The sequence below is a fragment of the Lathyrus oleraceus genome, chromosome 3, assembly GCF_024323335.1.
Source record: "Lathyrus oleraceus cultivar Zhongwan6 chromosome 3, CAAS_Psat_ZW6_1.0, whole genome shotgun sequence".
Classification (NCBI taxonomy): Eukaryota; Viridiplantae; Streptophyta; class Magnoliopsida; order Fabales; family Fabaceae; genus Lathyrus; species Lathyrus oleraceus.
The window spans coordinates 77,433,959-77,454,753 of record NC_066581.1 but is presented as its reverse complement, the minus strand read 5'-3'; the positions used below and the strand labels follow the sequence as shown (position 1 = coordinate 77,454,753).

The 20,795-nt window shown below is 38.1% G+C and overlaps 1 non-coding gene across 1 annotated transcript; it reads left to right on the top strand.

The window, feature by feature from the left end:
* The first annotated feature begins 961 nt into the window (after positions 1–961).
* LOC127133134 (small nucleolar RNA R71) lies at positions 962–1,068 on the top strand. Its single transcript, XR_007807127.1, has one exon. It is a non-coding gene; the product is annotated as a small nucleolar RNA R71 (small nucleolar RNA).
* Positions 1,069–20,795: the final 19,727 nt, after the last annotated feature.

Here is a 20,795-nt window from a genome sequence, read left to right as displayed (position 1 = left end):
TCTGCGTAATAGCTTCTGTAAACGGAATTGTGACGTTTAATTGTTTCAGTAGGTCAACAAATTTTTTAAATTGGCCCGCATCTTTGGTTTTAATAAGCCTTTGAGGGTAAGGGATAGGTGGTTTATAAGGTGGTGGAGGTATATAAGGTTCCTTCTTTTCTACGGTTTCCTTATTACTCTCTTCCTTTTCCTTAGTTTTATTTTCTTCCTCAGTTGACTTTTTAGAGTTTTGGTTTTCTATCCTTGGGTCAGACGGTCCTTCCACTTCCGTTCCACTTCTTAGTATGATTGCATGAGCGTGGCTTCTCGGGTTAGGTTGGGGCTGTCCAGGAAATGTACCAGTTGGGGCAGCAGTAGGCGCTTGTTGTTGAGCTACTTGTGATATTTGTGTTTCCAGCATTTTGTTATGAGTAGCCAGGGCATCTACTTTACTTGCTAGTTGTTTAATTTGTTCGCCAGTGTGTACATTCTGGTTTAAGAAATCTTTATTGGTTTGCTGTTGAGAAGCTATAAAGTTTTCCATCATGATTTCCAAGTTGGATTTCCTAGGGGCGTTATTGTTAGATGTAGATGGGATCGGATTTTGATATCCCGGAGGTATAGCTGGGGCTTGATTTGGAGATTGTCCAGGTGCGTATAAAGCATTATTACTCTTATATGAAAAATTTGGATGATTCTTCCAATTTGAGTTATAGGTATGCGAGTAGGGGCTTCCTTGAGCATAGTTTACTTGCTCCGCTTGGATTCCTGTTAGGAGTTGACAATCTGCAGGAGTGTGACCTTGGATTCCACAGACTTCGCAATTATGAGTTATGGCAACCACGGTGGCTGGAGGTGATACATTTAAACTTTCAATTTTCTGGACCAGAGCATCCACTTTTGCGTTAACATGATCAAGGTTACTTATCTCGTGTTGTATAGGAGACCATTATAGAAGGTATGAATTACTAACCAATCCTCTAAACCATGGTGTGGACAAAGTCTCATCATGTCTTTGTATCTTTCCCATGCTTCGAAGAGAGACTCGTTATCTTTCTGTTTAAATCCATTTATCTGGGCTCTCAACATAGCTGTTTTGCTCGGCGGAAAATATCGGGCAAGAAAGACTTTCTTCAACTCATTCCATGTTGTGACTGAGTTGGAAGGAAGAGATTGAAGCCATCTTCTAGCGCTATCTCTTAACGAGAAGGGAAAAAGACGAAGTCGAATTGCCTCTGAAGTGACACCATTAGCTTTAACAGTATCAGCGTATTGGACAAACACGGATAAATGAAGGTTTGGATCCTCGGTAGGATTTCCAGAGAATTGGTTCTGTTGCACTGCCTGCAACAGTGAAGGTTTAAGTTCGAAGTTGTTTGCTTCGATTGCGGGTGGAGCAATACTCGAATGCGGCTCATCTTGCGATGGAGCGGCGCAATCTCGAAGAGCACGAGCTGGTTCTGCCATCTCGGGTATCGACGAAGGAAGAAGATTTTTGAGATCAGGAAGTTTGACAGGAGGGAGATTGTTCGCAGCACGGTATTCCCGAATTCGTCGTAAGACTCGGAGATATAGTTCGATATCGTTGATTCGTAAGTAGAACGGCTCGCCTTGTGAGTGAGTATGTGGCATACAAATCAACGAAAGAAAGAAAAGAAAAGGAAAAAGCCTTAGTCTCTACAGCGTAACAGAAGAGTTACGATATCGACTAAATAAAAGTCCCCGGCAACGGCGCCAAAAACTTGATTGCGACTTAATGAGTCGAATTTGGGGTACAAACTGCAAGTGCACAGTTCTATCGCGTAGTTTTAAAAGATATCGATCCCACAGGGACTTATGAATCGATATATCGTTTTCTAAGGTTACTTCGTAAAGCTAAGGCATATAATACTTTGATTGTTTAGGGGAAAAGTTAAAACTAAAATAAGATCTAAATTAAATATTAATTAAGCGGATATCGGTATGTAGTTCGTCGTAATTAGGGAATCAATTCTTCGTTGGTTTCTTGGTTTTAAAATAAATCTTTTCAGTAGACACTATTGATTAAAAGCCTTTTCTCAAACTCTCGCTCTGTTGAATAAACTATGATTTTATATTAACGTAGCTGTCACTTATTAGTTAAGTCCAAAATCACTTTTTGAAAACAATAGAATCCGTCGAAACTCTTTTTAAGAAAACACTAAACGTTTAAACATCCTTGTCTCAAACTCTCGCTCTGTTGACTTAGATTATATAATTAAATTCAAATGCTTAACTCTCGTCCTCACATCAATCTTTAAAAATACTTTTTGAAAAAGATTAGAATTTAATTAACTCTAAAAATTGCTTTCGCCCTGATCTAGAATTAATGTCCAATTTACACTGTCCAGTTAAAAACTCAAACTCTCGTTCTATTGATTTTAACTTCTTTATGTCTTTTACTTTCGTACAAAACCTTGTTATTAAACCTGTAAATTGAGACTGTAAAAAGAGTGATTTTATTTTTAAATGTAATTAAACCAACTTAGTTTTGATTCCTTCATTCCGCTTACTCTACATACCGATACCTAAATAAATTAGCCAGACATGCTTAACAGATCTAAATAATCAGCATGCATAAATAATTCAATCTCAGGCAAATAATATAAATAAACAGTAAATCAGAGCATATATAAATTCAAACAATAATTAAAGAACCTGAATAATTTATAGCAATCTTGAACACTCCACCACAGACCGGTTGGATTTGTTCTTGAATTCTTCAATCGGACAGGAAAATAAAAGTGAAGGAATAAAAATCTAGGGTCTAACGTAAGGTTAGATCTAGTAAAAGATACACAATAGTTTCCGGTGTAGAAACTATTGTGCGAAAAATTAATTAAGTGCTGAAAGATTAACTGGAAAGGAAAGTAAAAATAAGAATTGCAATTAAAAGCAAAAACAGTAAAGGAAAAATAATGGTATGCTTGCACGGCTGGAAGAAGAAAATTGAACGAAGCGGAGCGTCCCGCAGGGTTTGCCAAAAGCTACTATTTATATTGGTCACTTGTTGTAACTGTTTCCAAAGGTCTTCCGTGTAAAGAGTCTTCACGTTGCAAATGGTCAAGCGTAACAATAGGCCTCAACGTCTTTGTTGCGCTTCTGAAGCCAAAAATATAGGGGAATGGTGTGACGTCCGTCACACCATGTGTTACGCTCGTAACACAAGTAGGTAGGGCGTGACGCTCGTCACAGCTTGTGTGACGCTCGTCACGGGCGCAGCGCCTTGCTTTTGGGCTGGGCTTTGGCTTGGTGAAATTTGCTTCTTTTCATTTCTTTTTGCACCTCATTTTCTTCCTTTTTCACTTGTGCTTCAAATAAGCTACCTGAGATAAATAGAAAGAAAATACCGAGTAATATCGAATAAAATGAAGTAAATTGAAGTAAATAATAATATAATTTAATTAAATCGAGTCCTAGAATGTGATATTATTTCATGTTATCACCAATGAGAGAACCTAAGCTAACCTAATAACGATCTAAGCTTCTCCAAGCAAGATCTTCAAGGTTGTCCTCCTTTGATATTGAATTCTTCTCTTTCTTCATAACATTACATTACATAAAAGAAGCTCGTTTTACATACGAGGGAGTGAGATAAGAAAAGAAGTTACATTAAGAGATTAAAAGAGAGGCACGACACGCATGTCGTATTTTAAAACCCAAAACAAAATAAAGGAAAACTAAGGTCATAACCGATCTCCACAAGACAATAATAATAAACACATTATTATTATTAATTTTAATTCTTTTAATTAATTAAAACCAAATTAAATTTCGACGATCGATCACACTACGCAGAGTTAGCCGGGGGTCCGTTGCCCGGTCAGCGGGAACAGGTGTTCATTTGAAATCGACGTCGTTTTTCGTATCAACACTTGATACTTTAAAGCACAACTCTTGCGCAGTCACAACCCTAATCGCATAACTCTTTGACAACACAACCCTTGTGCCGTCATTAACCCTAATGCACCGATTTCAGACCGTCAAACACATCTCGATTGTTGATTCAGTATGATTGATCAATACATCATTGCTTCACCATACTAATGTCGGATCAAGAAGCAAACGACTATTGATCGCTCAAAGGAAAACAACCATTAAGTGTTTGAATGAATGAAACAGAAATAATATATCATATATACCGTATTTTACATCAGGATTACTTATATCATATATATAACTTGATCGATCTCAATTTAATTACTCGTTTATTCTTTGATTCATTCTGTCTTTTAATCGTATTAATACAGAAAATATAGAAAATAAACAGTTATCAGATGCATGGTTTCATAAGTGGCTCTGATACCACTGAAGGAGAAGGGCGATCCAAAGCGCAGCGGAATTTAAAATTTCTCCTTTAATGATCCTTACGAATGGGCATGATCAGTGATAGAATTATTACCTCTTGTGACGATTGTAACCTTTGATGCAGATCTACGGAGCGATCACGAATGTTGAACGATGACAACGCCTCTACTCAGTCCACACGAACGGATTCCTTCAATCTTAGTGCTAGTTGCTAAGAATGAAGGCTTTGAGTGAGAGAGAGAGAGAGAGAGAGAAACGAAATTGCAAATGCACTAATGCTACTGCACAAAGGTTCTATTTATAGAACCACTTGTGTGGGCTATAAGCTAAAAAGCCCACTTAAGCGTGTGTGGCCCATATCTTATAATATGCCAAAATCACTTAAGCGCGTGGTACCTTACCATATTTCGTATTCTACTTAAGTACACCGTACCTTACGATGTTCTATAATTCACTTAAGTGCACTGTACCTTACGATGTTCCTTAGTTACTTTATCTCTCATCAATCCGTCCTTTGTGTGTGACCCTGTAGGTTTTCGCGGCATTGACAATTATATTAAATCACGCATTTAACATAATAAACAGTGAGCGGTATCTAGCAACACATCACTGCTACCCAAGACACGAAAATGTCATGTGATCTGACAAATCCTTCTGTGATAATATTTATGTGTATAATTACCCTTTTGCCCTTATGTTTATATTGAACACAAGGCATAGACTGTGTCATCCTTGTCCAGTTCAATATTGGGCCCATAAACATTTATCCTGTTACGTAGGATGGGAAAATTCCATCTAGGTCACTCATGTCCCTTAGCATGCTTCGTGGAGTACCCATCAACTGTCTTTATGGTCATCCAGTTACGGACAATGTTTGATCAACAATAAGGCACTCGACTCTACATCTAGGGTCCATAGTGGTTTCAGGTCGAATGGTGGTATACACCATTATCACCATGAGAATAACTTATGACACTTTACATAACATTCTATATAGTATTCTCATAGTGGGTCAATCCAGTATAAATATTACTCTTAATATTCATACATATGTTTAAGACTTGATAACTCCTTATCCATGATCCATGAGATGTGATCATCAGTCTATAAACATAATAGTCTTAATGCTTTAATGTTATTCCACTTCACAATAAGCTCGACTACGGATACTTTAAGAATAATGTCCTTATGTTTAATGTGATCTCATGATTAAGTCATACTTGATACATTAAACGGACTATCTATTCTAGGGACTTTGTTAAACAAAGATAATAAAGAAAAAGCCTTTTATTATTAATAAACAATTCGATACAAGTACCAAAAGTATTGTCCTCTAGGGCTTACACCAATACCTTTTGGGTCCTCCTCAGATGTTTCAGATGATTGATATCTTTCACCCTTATACCGGTCTTAGATATTCTTTCTCCCTGAGCGTGTTCTTCTCTCACCCAGTAACCGATGTTTTGATGACATGTCTCGCCTTGAGTTTATTACCCAGTAACCAGTAATATCTCGTTGTTTCTTCCTCAGCTGAATCCTTTGTGGACGTTCCCGTTCGAGTCCGGATTCCTATCCGATGTATCCTTTGTGGATAGTTTTGCTGTATTCGCGTATTCCCCAATACATGCATCTTTGCGTCAACTCGAGTCTTTCCATCGATTTATTTTCATGGAATCCCTTCGTGCCTCCCAGCAAGTTTTCAAGTCGTGACCTGCTCACGCATTTTTACCTTATTTCCCCCAAAGTCTCTGTCTCCCTAGTGAGTGTGTTACTTCTATGGATCTTCAGTTTCTCCCGATTTCTTTTCCTTTGTGGAAGTTATTCACCATGAAGATTTTATTTTGCATGCATACATTTGCATCATGAGGTCTCTTAAGGATCAAAATTCATCTCTTTGTTATTATTTAAGCTCATTCTATCTCGGAACGGAAATTTTAACCTTCATATCTTCGGCTAGAACGACCTTAAATAGGGGCATCTGTAAGACCTTAATTTTGACCCTAAGATCCCTCATGGCATCATGTTATTGCACAAGTGCATTGCCTCAAGGATCATAGCATGTTTGGCTCCTTAACCCTAGGTTTGGGACTTGTTTGAGTGTTTTGAGATCACCAAGCATGCTTGTATTGTATATTATTGCTTTTCTTATTTGATTACTTACCAAAAGTACAAAAATATGTCACTAACTCTTTTGTTTTGAAGCTCAAGTGATCATGTGCTCCACAATGCTCCTAAGAGGCCCCTAAGCCCAATGCAATGGCTAGATGAAGATGAGAACAAGCATGACAATGGTCCACAAAGTTCCTAATCATCACATATGTCTCCAAAGTATCTCAATTTTCCAATTTGATCAAGATAACCCAAAGGGCTTGAAGATTATTTCCCAAGGAAACCCTAATTTCACTATGCTTTGACTGTGCCTTGCCCATGAAGCAATCTCAACCTCTGATCAAATTTAATCAAGGGAAGTTCTTTCATTTATCATTTTATGCACCTATGAGCCTATTTTAGGCCCCTAAATCATTTATTCATCAAGATTTGAAGTTTGGCCTTGAAAAGTTGACCAGTCAAGTCATTTGACTAAACTGAGGATCAATGAGATATAACGTTTGATGTATTTGTCAAATGAATATGAACCCAAGAGAAAAAAAATGTTCCTAAGAACCATATGAACAACTTTCATGTTCATCAAAAATCCATTTTAAGCTTGGAAGGTCATCATTCATTTCAAAACATTATAGGTCATTTTGACCGAAACCCTAATTTTGGGTCAACTTACCAAGGACATAACTCCCTTAATTTTTATGGTTTTGAGGTGAGACCAAATGTATTAGAAATATGGAGATGTCTATTTAAAATTTTATGTTGGACAAAATTTCATAATCCTAAAACAAATACATGTGATAATGCAAAACATTATAGGTCATCTTGGACCTAATTCATTGAATTTGAAAAAGTACCCAACTTCAAATGCCCATAACTTTGTCATGAAAATTCCAAATGATGCAAACTTTTAGTCTATATTGACCATGTTGAAAATATATACAACTTTTATGTTTTAAATTTTTTCATTTGAAGCTTACATCATGAAGACATAGGGGCTCGATTAAGCTTGCTTTTGGTGAAATTTTTCAAAGTGATTTGAACATGTTTTGTACTTGAATTTTCCAGGCCTGTTTTGATCAATTTGAAAATGCCAAATGATTTTTTTGACCAAAATGGCTTTTGTTCCTTATTTCAAGAGCTTTCCAACCATTACTCACAATACACATTTGGATCTGCCATTTGTGAGTTTCGAAATTCTTTTCATTTAGGTGCATTTTAATATTTTATGATGAAACTTGAATTGCAAGCTTGTTCAGTCCAATGTGCACGTCCAAATGACTTTCATGTGGTATTAACAAGTTTTTTCAACCATCATTGGGCCTTCCACATGCCTACACAGGCCCATGCAATTCAAATTCCATTTGCCATGCACATGAACAAAGCATGATCAGCTGATGCATTCAGTTATAAATAGAGGCTTCCTCTCATTCATTTGCGAACCTTTTGGAGATCCCAAGTGCTGCAGAAGTGAAACCATAGCCATCACTAAAGGAATTAATCACTTTTCTTCAATTTTTCGAGCTTGAAATTCAGCATCATTAGCTGAGTTTTAAAGCCAAATTCCTTAGCCTATCACTTCCATTACATTCATAGATCAAAGAGGAGCAAGGATCTTGGAGAATTTGTGGCCAGAAGTTCATCAATTCAGAGGTATAATCTCAAACTTTTTGGATCTAGAACTCTTAATTCAATGTAGCATTCTTGTGTTTCTGTAGTTTTCTAAAGTCCTCACACCTGAGGCAAGCTGTTGGTGCTTTCAATTCTTCATTTCATGAGCAATCCGTGTGGACACCATGATTTTCTCCTTCACATTTCTCTCAATATAGGAAGAGTAAGGAAGATCCATTGGTACAATGATGATCTTCATCACACGAGCTTCATTTCCATGACCTTGTTTTTAATTTTCATTAAGATTTATTTTCCTGCAACTGGTGGTCGGAATTGGTTGTTTCGCCGGAGAAGATGGTGGTTTCCACCACCACCACCACGTGTGCATGCTAGGGCCCTTGGATCTCCATGCCACGATTTAATCTTGTTCATTCATTGTAATTACTTTATTTAATGCTGGATGTGGCGCGTTTGACTCGTGTGTAGTGTGTTTCCTCAGATCCCAACCATCCACAAGTGCCACGTCAATTAATGAAATGCATCTGATGGCTCTGGCTTTTTCGCTTATTTCATTTTTCATTTTATTTTCAGTTAATTCATTTCATTTTCAAAAATTCATTAAAAATTCATTTGAAGTCATAAAAATATGAGACCAACTCCCAAATTCTTCTTGAAAAATCTAGTTTCATATTTTGATTTTTAATTATTTTTGTGACTTCATTTGATATTTTTTTCTGAATTACTTGATTTTAATTCATTTTAAAATACTTTCTAACTTTTAAAAAATCCAAAAATATTTTTATAGCATCTATGGATCATGATAAGTCAATGAAAAATAGTCTCAACAACTTCTTGATTATTTTAAGATTATTTGAGATTTTAATTCATATTATGCTATTCTTGATTATTTTTAGATTATTTGTGATTTCAAAAATTTGTGATAAAATTAGTCAAAGCTTGTTTGACTATGTTGAACTTATGAGAGTTTAATTGTACTTTTTGAAGTTGCTTTGAATTGAATTTGAGGTTCAACCTTATTTGTTTATTTTTAATTTTTATTTTATTTTGATTCAAAAAATACCAAAAAGATATATTTGACTTTTTGATTTGTTATCTTCATTTCTCTTCTGTTTGGTGTTGATTGAGTTTGATTTGATTCAACTTTGATCAATTGGAATTGGTTGTTTATTCTTTTCCCCTTCCTTTCATCTTCATCCCTTTCTTTCCATCAATGGCCAATGAGTTAAAGTCTCAAGGTTGGTCTTGACAAATGAGAAGCTTAACCTTCTATGATCCAAACCAAACTCAACTTGATCCATGATCAAATGAGTTGTTTTGTGTCCAAGATAGGTTGCTTCTTGGTCAAGCGAATAACCAAAAGTCAATACAAGGCCCTTCCTCTTTTGTTTGGCATGGCAAGTTTATGGAGCTTGGCTTACTAGTCATGATCTCTAACTTGTGTTCTTTGTCTATATTCTTATTGACCGACCTCAGATAGGTGTGACTACTACATTAGTCCACTTACGATTGCTTAACATAGCGCTACATTGTCTTATGCAAAGCTAACATAACCTTACTAACTACTAACTTTAATTTGAGCTTTTAATTTCTTGCCATTTACTTTTAATGTCATTTATTTCCTACTCATTATTCATCTTGATTTTCATCTTTGCTCACTTGAGCACATATTTTATGTTTATGTCATTTTTCTTTTGCTCATTTGAGCCCACTATTATATTGCTATGTTGTGTTGTTTGTGCTTGTTTTGATTTGAATCAAAATGCAAAAGGAGAAAGGACTTAGAATTAGGATCTATCCATGCTTAAAGGAGTTCAAGAGCAACTAGGCCTCATGCCTTTAGAATGCAAAATTTGTTGAAGAGCAACTAGGTCACATGCCTTTAGAATGCTAAAATTCCAAGTTGACCTCAAAAGGACTTCTCCTCCAAACTTATTCTTTGTCCATTCCCTTTATTGTGTTGTGAACTTTTTGATGTTTGCTTTTGTGTGATAGGGATCCCACCTTGAGATTGTGAAAAGAGGACCATTGTCATGAGTAGCCAAGTTAAGAGCCAAGCCAAATGGAGATCCTAGGAGCTTAAATTCAATTATTGATTGCTTGTTTGTGTGTTAAGTCCATAGGAAAGGAGCATCTTGAGTCATCTCTATGACTCCAAGAAAAGGAACTCCAAGGGTTTTTCTTTCCCCTATTATCTTTGTATGCTTTAGGAATAACCCTTCTCTTCTTCTCCCCACTCTAACCAAGCCAAAAAATCATTTTTTCAAAACTTTGACTTAGTTTCAAATTAGAAACCTAGGCCTTATGCCTTTGACTTTTCAAAACCATTTTCATAAATACTCATTATAAATAAACTTTAATTCAACTTTGACTTCATTTTGTAAATAAATCCAATTTGTAAATACAATCCATTTCAAGTTGTTTTGTGGTTCCAATGACCACTTGTTAAAAACTTTTCAAAACATTAGTCATAGGTTTGAGTTATCATAGTGGTTGATGCAAATCTCACCTCATCCTTAGTGATTGGATTATAAATCTTCCATGCTTATTATAGGGTTAACCCCTCACTAGCATGTTGAAGCCTTCCTCACATGGTGGATTGTTGGTTTAGGTTGAGTTTTCTCCCTTTGATAACAAAAGACCTTAAGGCTTTTGATTAAATCAATTCACCAATCTTTGAGATTTTTACCCAGAATTACGAGGTTTTGATCCTCCTTTGTGATGGTACGTAGGCAATGGGCTCATCCATTCAAACAACAAAATTTGTAAATATAATCTATTCTTTTCTCATCCCCTCAATCTTTTGCACAAATCTTTTCACAAATACCAACCTACAACACATATTTGCAAAAAAAGGTTCCCTTATAGTACTAAGGATGTTTTGGGTGCGTAAAACCTTCCCATTTCATAACCAACCCCCTTATCCAGATCTCTGACATTTTTATTAGTTTTTGATTTGAAAAACTTCTTACTTGACTTTTGTTCGCTTTTTAGCCTTTCCTTTGGACAAATATAAGTGCGGTGGCGACTCGAATTGTATGTTGACTTTTGGTTTAGTCAATAAACCTAAAGGTAACGAAAACCCTGCTACGACCTCCCATGCAAAAGGAAGTGGATACTTACGAAAGGTAAGTAGTGAATAAACAATCACAAATATTTGCTCAAGGAAAAACAAAGAGTGGGACAGGACCTTCTAGGTAAAACCTAGACTTAAGGGGATTTGCCAGACGAATCTAGGCTTTGGCACACTCTGACAGGTGGGGAACTTTGCGAATAGGTAGAGAAACCTCATATTGTCCCTCAGTTACAACAACAGGGATGAAGTTTTTTCGAATAGTGGCTACCCAAACCCCGAGACTCACCAACCTATATCAAGCATTTAAACAAATAGTAAGCAAATATCTGACAAAGGTATCCTACTCGTGCTAAAGGCAACAAGGGGGAAACGAGATTTCATGCACAAAGCAACGAAATAAACTCACAAAAGATAAGTTATCTCAATAATCTTCTCCATACGAAAGGCAAAGAGATTTGGCACAAGGCCGAAGGGACTTACGAAAGGTAAGTGAGAACTTAAAGATTTAAAAGGTAATTGCAAAAGGCAACACAATGGATAGATATTTCGGGAAAACCTGTGGGAAATACCACTCAGGAGTTTCATGATAATGTTCTCACTAGGGAGAAAAAATGTCTCAACGAAGGATTCTTTTATGCTTTCAATAAAGACTTTCATGCAGTTATGCATATTTATTTTACATGGAATAATGCTCACCTTGATGGAATATGCTACGCGCTTCATAACGCAATGACGTGTAATGCAAGATTGTTCATGCCAAATGCAATAGTCTGGATGTATTTGGTGTTGAAGGTGTGGTAAGGATTTTTGTATAGATATGACTTCCCAACATCATAGTCTCCATATATACCATGAGGATGATCTATCAAGATCTGGACCCTCAAGAGCATCCAAGCTAGGTTAAAGCCACTGGGCTAACTGCTACTTTTTGTGAAGAATCGTCCGGGTTAGGGTGAGCCCCACGGGCTGACAGAGATTCTTCGTGTATCAGGACACCTTGTTTGGAAATTGTGGTTATCCTTCAAACTCTTATTTTTGAGAAAAATCAATTTCATGTTTACTTTGAATACTTCATTGTTATTTCCCCAAAGTTTTTAAAGCATTGTTTATTAACAAATATATTTGTCCTTGCAAACAAGCAGAAAAAATAAAAATTACGTGCATATTTGGATGACAACACTTTTTATTGATGAATAACCCGTAAATGAGCAATTTACAACAGGAGGCAATTCCTTAAAGAGGTAATTGCGAGAAACATAGAAAAAAACAATGGTAATGGTTTGAGTATCCATTGAGTTCTCATCCTGCTATAGTCCACATGTCCTCAGAGATCCTTTTTCTTTGCCTCTTAATATGGTGACTGAATTGATCCTTCCTTTTCGAGGTTTCCACACTTGTAGGGGCGGAGGTACGAGTCCTTCATAGACTGCAGTTTCTTGCCTTTCAAATCCCTAATTTTTGCCTAAGCTGCCTTTTCGGGTTTTTAGCCTACTGGGATACCCCTTTTTGCCTAAATTGCCCTAGGGGCGATCAACTTAGCGGGTTTATTTATTTCTTTTGGTTTTATCCCTAATTTTTGCATAGACCTTTTCTTCTTGTGGTCCACCAGGATACCCTTTTTTGCCAAAGTTTCCCTTAGGGGTGATTAACTTTGCGGGTTCATTAGGCAAAGTACTTTTTCACTGCGTCTACATTTACCAGGGACGGGAGATCGTCACCATCCATAGTTAATAAGATTAAGGCTCCTATGCGGAAGACCTTTCTCACCACATATGGTCCCTCATAATTAAGTGTCCATTTTCCCCGTGGATCCGAGTGACTTGGTATAATCTTTCTTATCGCCATGTCTCCAACCTCGAGATTTTAAGAATGGACCTTCTTGTCAAAAGCTCTTTTCACTCGCTTCTGATATAAATGATCGTGGCATATAGCTGCCAGGCATTTCTCGTTGATGAGGTTAAGTTGTTCCAATATCGCTTCCACCCATTCGGCTTCATCTAACTTGACATTTGTTAATATTCTTAAAGAAGGAATCTCTACTTCGAGGCATCCATGCCATACACTAGAGAGAATAATATTGCCTCGATGGAAGTACGCACCGAAGTACGATATCCATGCAAAGAAAATGAGAGCATTTCATGCCAGTCCTTGTATGTTTGCACCATTTTCTGGACGATTTTTTGATGTTCTCATTGGCTGTCTCAACAGCTTCATTCATCTTCAGACGATATGTCGATGAATTATGGTGTTCAATCTTGAAGTCTTTGCACAATTCTTTCACCATCTTGTTATTGAGGTTAGACCCGTTGTTCGTAATGATTTTATTTGGGACCCTATAACGACATATAATTTCCTTCTTCAAGAAGCGAGTTGTCACTTGCTTTGTAACATTTGCATACGAGAATGCCTTCACCCATTTAATGAAGTAGTCAATGGCCACAGGGATGAAGTGATGCCCATTTAAGGCAGTCGGGTCAATACGCCCGATTACTTCGATGCCCCACATGGAGAAAGGCCAAGGTGGTGTTAAGACATTGAGCAGAACCGGTGACACATGGATCTTATCTGCATAAATATAGCATTTATGGCATGTATGTACGTGACGGTGGCAGTCAACCTCCATAGTCATCCAATAGTAACCAATGCTCAAGATATTTTTAACCATGATGTGCCCATTGACATGTGTCCCAAAGGATCCTTCGTGAATTTCCATTATGATCCGGTTTGCTTTGTGTCTATCCACGTATCTAAGCGAAACTGGTCTATTTCTTTTGTACAACACGTCTCCGCTTAAGAGGAACTTAGTCGAGAGCTTTCAGAGGTACTTTTTATTCGTAATAGATGCATCCTCTAAATATTCTTGCTTTTCCAGATACCTCTTGATATCATGAAACCAAGGGTGGCCATTTGATTCTTCTTCAGCCGCTAGGCATTACGCTGGCTCATCCAAGTAGTCAATGTGGATAGATGGCGCTTCATTCTTCCATTTGACCTTAAATATAGATGCCAGGGTATCTAAAGCATCTACCAATTAATTTTTCCCTCGAGGAATGTAACCTCATCGAAATATGGGATTAGTTTTGAGACATGTTCTTTGTATAGGACCAACTTGTGATCGCAAACTTCCAAATCTCCTATAATCTGGATGATTACCAATACAGAAACTCCGTAGACTTCTAAAATCTTGATCTTTAGGTCAATGGCCACTTCTAAGCCAAACATGCATGCTTCATACTCTGTCATATTATTGGTACAATCGAAACATAATCTTGCAGTGAAGGGGAGATAAAAACCAGTTGGAGAGGTGATGATTGCCCCAATTCCGTTTCCTTGAGCATTTGAAGCACCATCGAACACGGTCGTCCATCATGATCCTGGTTCGGGTCCTTCCTCGGGTTCTAAGATACCCCAATCTCTGACGAACATAATGTCCTCGTCAGGGAAGTCAAATCGCATGGGCTGATAATCTTCCATGGGTTGATGAGCCAAGTAGTCAGACAACACACTACCCTTGAGAGCTTTTTGCGTGACGTATTGGATGTCATAGTCAGTTAATGCCATTTGCCATCGAGCGACTCTTCTTGTGAGAGAAGGCTTTTCAAATATGTACTTGATCGAATCCTTTTTGTAGATCAAGAGAGTTGTATGTGTCATCATATATTGCCTCAAACGCTTAGCGGCCCAGGCCAATGCACAACACATTTTCTCGAGCAATGAATATCTGCTTTCGTAGTCTGTGAACTTTTTACTCAGGTAGTATATTGCATACTCTTTTGTTACCTATTTTATCGTGTTGTCCGAGAATACAACCCATGGATCCCTCAAGAATTGTGAGGTACATGATAAGAGGTCTATGTCTTACGGGCTACATCAAGATTGGTGGTTCTTTCAAATATTCTTTTATCTTTTCAAATGCATATTGGCATTTATCATTCCACTTGATTGCTTGATCTTTGCAGAGTAATTTGAATATAGGCTCGCACGTGGTCGTGAGGTGAGATATGAATCTAGTTATGTAGTTTAATCTCCCTAGGAATCCACAAACCTTTTTCTCAGTTCTTAGTACTGGCCTAGCCTGAATAGCATTGACTTTATCAGGGTCGACTTCAATCCCATGTTGGCTGACAATAAAACCTAGCAGCTTGCCAGATCTTACCCCAAATTGTGCATTTATTGGGATTATGTCTCAGCCTGAACTTCCTCAATCGTGCAAACAACTTTTCTAGATGAACCAGACGCTCTTCCTCAATTTGGGATTTTGATATCATATCATCAACATATACCTCAATCTCTATATGAATCATATCATGGAAGAGATTGACCATTGCACAATGATATATTGCACCAGTGTTCTTCAAGCCAAAAGGTATTACCTTGTAGTAAAAAGTCCCCAAAGGGGTAATGAACGTGGTTTTATCCATGTCTTCGGGCGCCATTTTTATTTGATTATACCCGAAAAACTCATCCATGAAAGAGAATACCGAGAATTAGGTTGTATTGTCTACCAACACATCAATGTGAGGTAGGGGAAATCATCCTTAGGGCCTTCCCTATTTAGGTCTCGGTATTCAATGCACATACGCATATTACCATCTTTCTTAGGCACAAGTACGATGTTTTTTACCCACTGAGGGTAATTCGCCACTGCAAGAAAACTGACATCCAATTGGTTATGGACTTCTTCTTTACTCTTGATGGCCATATCAGGACGAGTTCTCCTTAGCTTCTGCTTTATAGGAGGGCATTCTTCTCTAAGGGGTAGTCGGTGCACTACGATGTTTGTATTCAACCCTGACATATCTTGATAAGACCAGGCAAATACATCCATATATTCACGCAAGAGTTTGATCAGCTTTCTCTTTACTTCGTCGTTTAGGGATGCGCCTATCTTGACCTCTTTCTTTTCTTTATATGACCCGAGATTTACAACCTCCAATACTTCTCGATGCAGTTGAATAACTTTCGATTCTTGCTGTAACAGCCTGGACAACTCTTTAGGGAGTTCATATTCTTCCTCCTCGTCTTCGTTAGCTTGGTAAATTGGATTATCAAAGTCATATTGGACAACAGTTTGGTTATCAATGGAACCCGGCGCGGATCTGCATGATTTATGCTTGATTTTAGGACGGTGGGATGGAAAAGATGATAAATGAAAAACATTGCCACATATATATTTTTTTGATAAATAAAACAAATGAACGACAAGGAGTACAAATTAAATGCAAATATGTTTATTTTATTTATTGATAAACTTTGTTTAAAAATATGGGGGCCCTACAAGTTTTCCATATGCCTTGGGAAGAGCATAGAGTTTTAAAAAAAACAAGGAAAATTACTCTTCAATAAAGGTGACTTCTGGTATATCCACGATGGTCCAGTTATTGAGTATTTGTCTTTCATCCCGTTGGTACATGAAGCACAGTTCGCCAGGCAGACTGCCTTCTCCTTCCACCACACAAATTGAATTTCCTTTGAGATGCCCCGCACTGGTGAAGGTATCAGGTATCGCGAGAATCGGCCCTTTGCTTACACTTACAGTTATCTTCTTCTGAGTCAACTGATGGGAACGAAATACTCACCCTGATCTGTCTTTGTTCACTGGTAGCTCAAGTACCTTGCCTTAACCTGTTGTATGTCCGACCTGTATTATAGTATCTCCATCTTTCCATGAAGCCATAGAAAGTTTTGTGCCTTGAGATTCCTTCAATGGTGGAGTCATGTCCATGTTTACCACTTCGAAAACTTGGAAGGGAGTCTCATGGATCTCTCCTCCAACCTTGATATATCTAAATGATGCCAAATGACTCACCACGATGTCCTCTTCTCCTTCCACCACTACCAGTTTACTGCCAATCATGAACTTCAGTTTCTGGTGGAGGGTTGAGGTTATTGCGCTAGCCGAGCGTATCTATGGACATCCAAGGAGACAACTGTAAGCAGGGTATATGTCCATCATGTAAAATGTTATGAATAAGACGTGAGGCCTAATATTCATAGGAAGGTCAGCCTCCCCTATTATTATTCGTCTCGATCCATCGAACACTCTCACTATGGACGCACTTGGTTTCATCACCAACCCTTAAATAGTCAACTTGGACAACAAGTTCTTAGGTAGAACATTCAGTGATGAGCCGATATCCACCAATACTCGGGATAAGATAATATCCACACATTCAATCAAAATGTGAAGCTCTTTGTTATGGTTTCTACCTTTGGGTGGTAATTCATCATCATTGAAACCCAAACAGCTACTCGCAGAAATATTGGCCACCATTGCTTCAAACTGATTCATAGATATTTTTGGAGGAACATGTGTTTCCCTTAGGAATTTTATCCAATCTTCTATGTGTGCTTCTGAACTCATTAACAATGCTAGCATATATATCTTTGAAGGCGTTTGGTTGAGTTGCTCAATCACTTTGTAGTCGCTTTTCTTGATGAGACGGAGAAATTCTTCGACTCATCATTAGGGGTTGCTTTATGAGTTGAGTTTTGTCCCTGACCATCATTTACCGCCTGTTTACCTTGGTTTTTGCTCGAAGATCCCTGGTTGTTATTGTCTGAGGGAGGTGTTGATGCGAATACTCTACCAATTCGGGTTATACACCCGACTCCAGTAATGTTCACACTAGCTTCCTTGGACTCCATATGTTCTTCCTTCACTTCCTGCCCCATAGATATAGACTTTTGAGTCATAATTCCTTAGCACCGCCTTCGTGCTATCAAAAGAAAATGGAGAAGGCACCATAATCACGAGTGGTATGATTGGGTACATTGTAGCAGGCATCGGGATCGAATCATAAGGAATATCGATATGCACTTGTATCAGATCATACGGAATCTTAAGAGTAGCTACTTCATCCACAGTAGACAGGTTCTCTACTATCATTACCTTTTAATCTATCAGTTCTTGAATTCCAGCTTTCAACTTCCCACAATCTTGGAGATTCGTCAAGCAATCTCAACAGTTCTCATCACATCCAGGGTGTACCTCGTGTATTAATAATTACTCCTTGATAGTAGCCAACAAAGTTCTTATTTCATCTAGACAAAACATTACCTTCTTCTCTTCTTCTATCACACTCATGGAGGGACCGACATGAGGTGGCATATGATTATTGTTGGTGTTGGGACCATTTGGCATGAACGAAATAACTTTAGCATCGATTAAATATTCTACCTTATGCTTGAGAGCCTTGCAATTCTCGATTGTATGGTCGGGTGCTCCCAAGTGGAATTCACAATGAGCGTTGTCGTCATATCTAGGAGGAATTATAGTTGGAGACTTCAACTCCCTTAGCTGTATCAACGACCCTTCGAGCAAGTATGGAAATACATGCATATAAGTGGTCGGGATGGGATCAAACTTCCTCTTTGGCCTCCTTTGCCTCTGATATCTGGGTTAATAGTACTACTGTTGTGGATGAGCATGCGGTTGTCGGTACTGAGCTGGTTGTTGACCAACATTTTGCTCGGTTGGTATGGCAGGAGGTTGCTGTTGATAAAGACCAGGTGCTACAACATCCACTTGCTGGTTAGGCACTTGATATGTTCTACCCCTTCCTCTAGCCATTGATGTGTTATTGGTTTCTCCCTCCTTCTTCTTGGCGAAACCGACGTAGGGTTTCTTTGCCCCATTAGATGGTCTAAGAGCGCCTAGAATGTTTTCGCTTATTAGATAATTTTTTATTCTTTCTCTAGCAATTACTATATCTAAGAATCCAGCAGAAGTACTTCATATCAATTTCTCTAGGTATGGCCCTTGAAGGGTTCCCATGAACATGTCAATAAACTATTTCTCAAGGATTGGGGGTTGAACCCTAACTGTTAGCTTTCTCTAACGCTGGGCATACTCCTTAAATGACTCATCAGTCTTCTGTGTCAAACTTTTGAGTTGGGTCCAATTTGGAGCCATATTTGTATTATATTGGTAGCATTTAAGAAATGTTTCAGCTGGGTCCTTCCATGTTCGGATGGACGTACTCTCCAACTTCATGTACCATTCCAATGAGGCCCCATTTAGGTTGTCTTGGAAGAAGTGCATAAGTAGCTTTTATCATTATAGTACGCAACCATCTTCCTGTAGTATGCTCGAACATGAGTTTTGGACAACTGACCCCCTTGTTTTTTTCAAAGCTATGAACTTTGAACTTAGCCGATATTTGGACGCCTGACACCAAGAACATCTTAGCAGTATCTAACCCAACAGAATTGGACCCTTCCATAGCCTTCATCTTCTCTTCTATGGCTCGTAACTTCCTTTCTATCTTAACACTGGTTGGTCCAAAAGCATCATAGATAGATTCATCTCTAGGATTGAAGAAAGCATCATTATGATCATCCACCTCGAAGACAAAAGGATTGTCCATGTTCTGATTCACCGGACCTCCTCCCATATTTGGAGGTACGCCCCTCTGCAGGCCCACGGGGATCTGCACAACAGGATTTCCAGGTGGTGACGTAGGATTGGCAGCAACAGCAGCAACCCTCTTATTGGCTTGGCAGAGTTCCTCACAGCCCCTAACAATAGCTTTTAGGCCTTTTGCCATAACTTGGATGGTCTCAATCAGTTGCCCCATTTGGGCACGCATACCGAACATTTCTTCCCTCAGAGCGTTCTAGTTCTGCTCAAGTTAATCCATGAGTGATTTTTGCTTGCTTCGGGTATTGCTTCGATGTTGAGAAGTCAATTTGTTGTTTTTTGATGGAAAAAGGTCAAGTGGTAAGTTTCTTGTTTTGCTTTTGTGTCATGCAGAATGATGCATGATTTGGTTTTATTTTTATTATTAATTTTTGGCAAAGCTCGTAGTTGTCATATTATTTATATCGAGAAAGAATTTAGACAATTGGCATTGCAATAAAAAATAAAATCACACACACGATGGAATCATAAAACCTCCTTCATTCATTCATCCTTTTTTTAATACAACAAGTATAAGTAAGCTAAAGAGACAACCCTCTTTGCATTAAAACAAACACAAGCTACGAATTGACTTGGAATATGATCCCTTGAGATTTACGAAGAGCTTTAACATATGTGATTAACTCGGCTAGAGTCTTCTTACAGAACTTCACAAACTTGTAGACTCGGTGAGGAGTGTTCTCTAGACACATGATCAGGTCAACCTCTTTCATCATGTCGAGGAAATCCTGAAGAGCATAGTTGGTCAGAACTGCCATATTCGCATACTTATTCTTCCATTTGGTGTAGAGCCCTCGCAAGTTCCTGATTATGATGTCTCTCTCGGCTATAGCTCCTTCGGTTTTCCGATAGTTATCTTTCCAATATAGACATCTATTCCTCAACTCTTTGTAGGCTTCATCAATAATGTATGCCTTCATATTTTGGATCTTCTCATGGGCTCTTCCCAACTAGAACTTCCTCTGAAGGTAGGCTTGGTGTATCTTTTCTTTTTCCGATTTCTCACGAGAGACGTGGTCCTGATACTCCTTGATGGTCTTCCTCAACTCACTGATTTGAGCTTCATAGTCTTATTTTGCATTATTCCTGTCCATGTTAGTCAGCTCTATAGTCCTTTCCAAGTCTAGGATGACACACCAGGCTCAGTCCAATTCATTATTATAACCACTGAGCTCTTAATTATCTCTTAGGAGAGCACCACCGACCCATTCATTCTTTCCTTTATCTCTCCTATCCCTCTTCTTGCTACTTTCATACAAG